Source organism: Cynoglossus semilaevis, chromosome Z (genome assembly GCF_000523025.1).
Source record: "Cynoglossus semilaevis isolate Cse_v1.0 chromosome Z, Cse_v1.0, whole genome shotgun sequence".
Classification (NCBI taxonomy): domain Eukaryota; kingdom Metazoa; phylum Chordata; class Actinopteri; order Pleuronectiformes; family Cynoglossidae; genus Cynoglossus; species Cynoglossus semilaevis.
Genome location: NC_024328.1, coordinates 1481581 through 1489390, shown reverse-complemented (window position 1 = coordinate 1489390; position 7810 = coordinate 1481581).

Sequence of the window (7810 nt, the reverse complement as noted above, 5' to 3'; positions counted from 1 at the left end):
GTATTGTATTCTTAATTGCATTAAAAAAACAATCCTTTATTCAAGTTCATCAACTGGAATTTAGGTAATTGGTAATAGCAAACTGTCTAAACAAAAAAGTCCACTCCAAACTGGGAGTTAAACGTAGAAGTGTATCTATTTCTTCAGACATGGTTTTTGTAATACCTAAAGGAACTAAAGACAGCACCAAAAACCCTGCGTATTTGTCAGTGTTGTAGGGACAGGGACAACCTGGAAAAACATGAACTTCCACAATACACAACGAGCATGCGGCAACATTTTTGACTAGTCAAAAAAATCATTGCATTAGATTTTAATCAATAATTATTTGTACTCATTTTACAACACAAAAATGACATGATGACAAATAACTCGCCACGAAAGTCAGATCACTTTGTTCTGTTTATATAATGGAGATCTGGAAAAAGCTACTGTTGGTTTGTACGATTTCTCTCAGATTTTTTTGCTTTGCTATGTCCAAATATTTATGAAATCTGTTACACTATAACAACAATTAGCTGAAATATAAAACTAACAGAAATGCACTCGTTTTCTATTTTAGGACCCTGAACAAATAGACTTTGTTTTAAATTGTTGAAATGTAAAAAAAAAAAAAAAGAAAAAATCTATGGGAAAAACTCAGATGGCTCCAATTATTCTGTCCAAGACAATTTTTTAAAATGTCAAAACAATCTTTAGAACAGGAACAACAGCGGGGACACAGAACGAGGATAGTAAAAAACAAAACAAAAAAACCCATAGAAGTCAAGCACAGCCTAATGAGAAAGGAAGTATAAAGTAAAGAAGGAAGGAAGACATTTCTCTCCACACTGAGAGGAAGCATTCCACTGCAAATTGTCAACTTAGCCGAAGAGAGTGTGAGAATTTGATCTGATAAAAAGCTCTTGACGTCACCAGCCTCAACAGATTCAGATGGATAACGACCATATCAACATCGTCAACGTTCTGATATGGTAATAGGGAAGTGGCCAAAATGAGCTTTCTTTGTTGAGGCTAACGCTGAGTGGCTCCTTTTTTGTGTTTACAGCATTTGATGCCAATCAAAACTCAGGCATCACTCCAAACATCCCGCTGCTGTTTCCTCATCTAACATGCAGTTAAATGTCAACACAAAGTCTAATCTTTCTCTGTGAGATGTAAACTCCTAAATGGCCCTAATGATGGGACACACACCGACATTTGATCAGTGAAATCATGAATGAGACAGAAAAACAACAGTTACTTAAAATGAGAAAACATAGAGTTGCCATTACAGTCAGTCAAGCCCAGTTGCTGTTAATGCTAATAGACATTTTTCAGATACTTTTCGAACTATTCTTAAAAATTGATAAAATCACACTAGAAGAGCATTAAGATTCACAACACTTTTCAATTAGTATTGTGAGGGGTTTCATCACGTACAGCACGGACATTTCTAAATTATTAATAAGATCAGATGTTTGTGCCAAATTCTACACACAGCCTGTCAGCAAGACAGAGCAATGGCATAGATGTGGAGAATCAGCTGTAAGTCAATCTTGTAATGTATAGTACATTAAGAAACCAAAGAAAACACACGGACAACATAATGAAACAGGTGACTATGACAGAAGAACTTTACAAGAACTTTCAACAGTCAATGGCAAAATAACAGTGTGCAAGAACTCATTGTTTTGGATGTACAACCTTTGTCAGTGGTTAAACTGCTTTTTTGTGGTAGTACACTTGTACTTGTACTAGTAACTTTGCTGCTAGTGCACAACAATCTAGGCTAAAAGTTAAAACAAAAACAAAAACAAAAAACAAAACTGAGAATTGCTGTCTCTGTGTTTTACTTTTTATAAAATAAAGTTAGTGATGTAATAATTAAGTCAAGCCTGACTCTTTCAGTCTTTGTCAGAGAGTGAGGCGTAGAGTACATTAATTCAACAAAGATGAATAAATAAATAAATTCAACAAGTTCATCTGTTGGTATTAGTTATATATAGCACTCAGGTATAGATGGTTTTCCAATAATCGTTATTACCCATGATGCATCGCGCTGTCTGTTATGTTGTGTGGCAAAAGACACAAATAGGTAGATGTTAATAATTGATAATGACAACAAAAGACAAGAATATTAAATCGCCGGACGTCTATCAGACGAAATTGTTGTATACAGATTCACTAGACACAATTACAAAGGCAAGATACTTGGACAAGTTGAAAATAATCGATGAAAAAGATCCATACAAAGTCAACAAAGCTGAGTGGAAGCAGGCGGACATTGAAAGTTGGCCAGACAATGTACATCAAATAACACAGCATGTTAATGTAAAAATCAGTGCCATGTACGGATGTATGTCTTTTGTGAACATCATTAGGATAACAGTTTACATGAAAAATCATGTTTTACTATTCATTAGATTACTTTTTTCCAAAATCACAAAAAAATCTGTATTTTTGTTATTCTTTTATTAAAATAAAAATAGTTCGACTGTACATGGACATAGAAAGTACTGATAATGATGTGGACTGTGGTCAGCTGAAGGCATGTGTCATGTGTGCAAAGTACATTTTGATATATTTTAATGTTAATGACATTGAACATATGAATTAAATAAAAGTATAAAGTAATTACCCAAAATAAAGTGTTTAGAACATACTTTGTAATGCCTTTTGCTTGGATCTGGGTTGAAATTATCACGGTTAATACGTAAAAGCCATAGCATCCTTCTTTCTGTCGAAATATCCTCCGTCAGCTTCCCCCGGTGACAGATCGCTTTATGTTAAAAAACGTCATCTTATGATCTCCATTCTGTATTTAATATCTATCTATACGCTCTGTTGCCACACAAGAACTATGGGTAGTAGCGTGACGTCATTGGAAAACTATCTACTCTCCCTTATATATGAAGGATATATAGTATATATATATCCTATATATATTATAAGAAGTAGCTTGTTGCTGAAAAGTAACAGGGTAGGTCAAAAGCAGACTGAAACAGCATTGCTAGGAAGCTTGTATTAGCATAGCTAGCTAGCATCATGCCACCAGTAAAAGTGATTATTTCTGAATATAATGTTAATTGAACTACTCATAAACAATGTGGGTGCACCAGTGCACTGCGGTTTAACAACTGTTTTGGGCATTTAAATTATAATAAAACAGCGCATTGGCCTTCTCTGTGCAAACTTCTTGCTGTGGCGCAATTTGTTAAGTAACATGCATTATTTATACAGTTGTAGTTTTGTTCCAGCAGGTGGCAATGAATCTATGCAAATTAAGTAGTCATTTTTATTCTTGAAGAAATGCATTGTATGCTCAATGAAATAATTATGAAATTGATTAATTTCATTTGATGAATACAATCTGATAATTAAAGAAGGAAACAAAACAAAAAATAAATTAACAAAAATAATTAGAGCCAGGGTTTAAAAGCATAAAAAGTTAGAAAAAGTAGTTGTCTTTTATAATAAAAAACACTGTACAATACTACAGTGTAAACAGATAGTAAACATATTTTCTCCTCATTAACGATCAACTACAGGTTTTTAATTATAAATAACACAATTAAAAAATAAAATAAAATTGCCTCATGGGCAAAATTCAATTAATGATAATAACTATCAAGGGGGCCTTGACCCAAGAGTTTGGAAACCGTATTTTAAAGGTCCAGTATTAGGAATATCTTCTTTTTTTTTAATCACATAATCATGTGAAATTATTCTTATGATTGAAATATATTAAATATTTTTAGGAACCACACACATCGTGCATGTGGCAGCAGATTTGCTGGTAACACAAGAATTTCCTAAGTTTGCGATCAATATAACATATATTATAATATATAATATAATATAATTTATACAATATATTAATAATAATAATTTAATTTTTTCTCAGCTATTCCAAATGAACACTGACCTGCAGCGTCCACCTCAGCTGTGTCAATTGTATGTAAAGGGGAAAGGGGAGCATAAATAAACAAGGGGATTGTGGGATAAGCACAGTGCTGAGAGGAAACATCCATCAGTATTCATACTGATGGACGCCTTGCTCCTGTTCCTGTCAGCTCTCTGGCTCAGCTGTTGTGTAATAGGTTGTTTTTGCGGCTTTCCTGAAAATGAAGAATGTCTTGTTTTAAAACATTCAAATATATGCATGCATGCATAAGCCTTCGAAAAACCACATAAGTGATGGTTGAAAAACGGCCCAGACACATTGCTGGAATAGTTTGCACTGGATTGGAAACGGTACTGTAGGAAACCCTGGAGTATAACAGGATTTTTCTTTTAAATGTTTTTTCCTGATCTCTCCAGAACAAAAAACAAAAAACAACAAACAAACAAACAAAAAAAAAAAAAAAGCAGCAGAAGAAATTTGAAGAAAAAAGAAATTGTCAAACCTAAGTTGCCTCTAGTACCTTCCAGTGGACTCACCACCTGCAGGAAGGTTTAGGTGGGTTGGTACGGTGCAATGTGATTTGGGTGGCGATTGCTGCCCCCGCGACCCAGTAACGGATAAGCGAATGAAAATGGATGGATGGATGGATGGATGGATGTTGCCTCTATACACCAGTGAGTGTTTGCCAGAAAAAGACTTTCTTTCTTTTACACTAAGACAAGTAAGTTTCAGAAATCATTACGTTCCTGTTAAATCTTTTTTTTTTTTTTTCGAATGCCTAGCAATTGTTGACTTTCCTCTGCCCAGCAGTTCAGGGTTTAGGGAGGTGTTTAATAAGAGTGAGTTTGATTTGGCAGATGGAGTAGATAAAAAAGGCAGGTGTTCCTGGTCTGGAGGCAAACCTTCAGCACTCAACTGAATAAAGCAGTCTTTGACAACTTGACCTGTGTGTCCTACATGACCAACCACAAGAGATCATCTACCTCATATTGAAGGTAGATGATCTTTACTCTCAAACTCATACACCAAACACCAGTTTGACCTCACTGGATCAGAACACTACATCTATGAAGAAAGGAAAACATGACGTTTCGAACATGACTAGATCTGTGACAAAGTTTCTGTGCCTTTGCCTTCAGATTTATTGAGCTGCTGCATATTCAGCTCACCTCTTGGTGGAAAGATCTAAGGACAGCTTTACATCAGGAGTCAAGTAGGAATAGAGCCAGTACTACTCACTATTATAATGGACTGCTTTGTTACTTCACAAAGGTGGTGAAATCAGAATGGCTTGTTTTCAGAAAAAAAAACCAACAGATTTTGTCATTTTATAAAAAAATCAACTTAGTGGTTGAAACTGGCACTTAAGGAGAAATCAGACACAAATACATTCAACAGAACTCAAAACAAGTCAAGTTTGCATAACTGAACCAAAACTCATGTTGAGGTTTCCAGGAATACTAAGGATACTGCTTCACAGAAACCCACTTCATGGTCTTTCTTAATGCTTCTAGTTTGTCTCTTAAGTTATGGAATGTGTATGTTTGACATTAATGTCCAAGGCAATAGAGGAAAAAAAAGTAAACTTTTTTTTCTACTTTAACTTGATGTTTTCATAAAGTTGCATTTGGCAGTGAGCCACTTAAAAATATCAAAAAAATCAACCAAGGCAGTGTTTGGATTCTAATGTTATGTCTTACATTCCACTTTTAAAACTCTTGGCAGATTTGAATGATCTTTTGTGAAACTTGAAAACATCAGTGGACATTCATCGGACTACTTACTATGTTGTGGTATTATTAAACAAATTCTTTCATCTTCAAAGGTTAACTGTGCATGTTTTTATTCTGTACATCCAAATCCACTATGAAATATTATCCTTTTTTCTTCTTGGGTCCCACACCCCCCAAAAATATGTCTTTTACTTTTAAATCCAATTTTACTTGCAGACAGTTAACCCACCTAAAAACATAATCTCCTTGGCAGGGCCTAGTTGTTAGTGGTGTGTAATTGCAGTTGGCTTCAATAATGGTGCTTTTATAAAATCAGAGGACCATTAAAAGCCAGACTACGATCTACGGAGAGGAACTTATTAATTCCTGGACCACCTGGAACACATTTCTCATTTTCACTCTCCACATGGCCATGTGATGCCAGCACTGTCTGTTCTCCTTCTCCTGGCTTTGGTTTATGTCTGTTTGGCAGTGACACAGTTTGCCAGGATGAAACTTGGACTAGAGACCAAAAAAAAAAAAGAGTGAATGCGCTGGGCTGGGAGAACATACAGTATTCATAGTACTCTGATGTTTAGTCGGTAGCAAGTGGAACTGTGGTTCTGATAAAACATTTCATGCCTTGTCCAAGAGGTTTTTCCGGTTCTGTCAGGAGTCGTAAGAACTGACGAAGCCTCTTGGACGAGAATGGAAATGTTTTCAACAAAACCAGTGAAGTGCACAGTAAATGAGCATATTTGCAGACATTCACGAGACGATTGTCAAGGACAGACGATGGAAATTAGTGCAGAAAGGCAGACTAGTGCTTCAGTGTGTCCTGGAGAGAATCAGGCAACACCCAGGTTATCTGGGTGGTTTGCAGAAGTGTAAACAAGTCCATGTAAAAAGCTTTCAGATGATTCTCTGATCTCATCCTGTGTTCTGATAGATTACCGGATTAGATTAGAGACTGTTAAAATAGTATACAGTGGGTACGGAAAGTATTCAGACCCCCTTAGACTTTTCACTATTATATTGCAGCCATTTGCTAAAATCATTTAAGTTCATTGTGTTTCCTCATTCAGACCCTTTGCTGTGACACACATATATTTAAGGTGCTGTCCATTTCTTCTGATCCTCCTTGAGATTCTACTCCTTCATTGGAGTCCAGCTGTGTTTGATTATACTGGTTGGACTTGGTTAGGAAAGGCACACACCTGTCTATATAAGACCTTACAGCTCACAGTGCATGTCAGAGCAAATGAGAATCATGAGGTCGAAGGAACAGAATTGTGGCAAGGCACAGATCTGGCCAGGATTACATAAAAATTCTGCAGGATGGGCCTCCATAATCCTTAAATGAAAGAAGTTTGGGACGACCAGAACTCTTCCTAGACCTGGTCGTCCAGCCAAACTGAGCAATCCTGGGAGAAGAGCCTTGGTGAGAGAGGTAAAGAAGAACCCAAAGATCACTGTGGCTGAGCTCCAGAGATGCAGTGGGGAGATGGGAGAAAGTTCCACAAAGTCAACCATCACTGCAGCCCTCCACCAGTCGGGGCTTTATGGCAGAGTGGCCCGACGGAAGCCTCTCCTCAGTGCAAGACATATGAAAGCCCGCATAGAGTTTGCCAAAAAACACATGAAGGACTCCCAGACTATGAGAAATAGGATTCTCTGGTCTGATGAGACAAAGATTGAACTTTTTGGCCTTAATTCTAAGCGGTATGTGTGGAGAAAACCAGGCACTGCTCACCACCTGCCCAATACAATCCCAACAGTGAAACATGGTGGTGTCAGCATCATGCTATGGGGGTGTTTTTCAGCTGCAGGGACAGGACGACTGGTTGCAATTGAAGGAAAGATGAATGTGGTCAAGTACAGAGATATCCTGGAAGAAAACCTCTTCCAGAGTGCTCAGGACCTCAGACTGGGTTGAAGGTTCACCTTCCAACAAGACAATGACCCTAAGCACACAGCTAAAATAACAAAGGAGTGGCTTTGGAACAACTCTGTGACCATTCTTGACTGGCCCAGCCATAGCCCTGACCTAAACCCAAATGAGCATCTCTGGAGAGACCTGAAAATGGCTGTCCACCAACATTCACCATCCAACCTGACGGAACTGGAGGGGATCCCCAAATCCAGGTGTGAAAAACTTGTTGCATCATTCCCAAGAAGACTCATGGCTGTACTAGCTAAAAGGGTGCTTCTA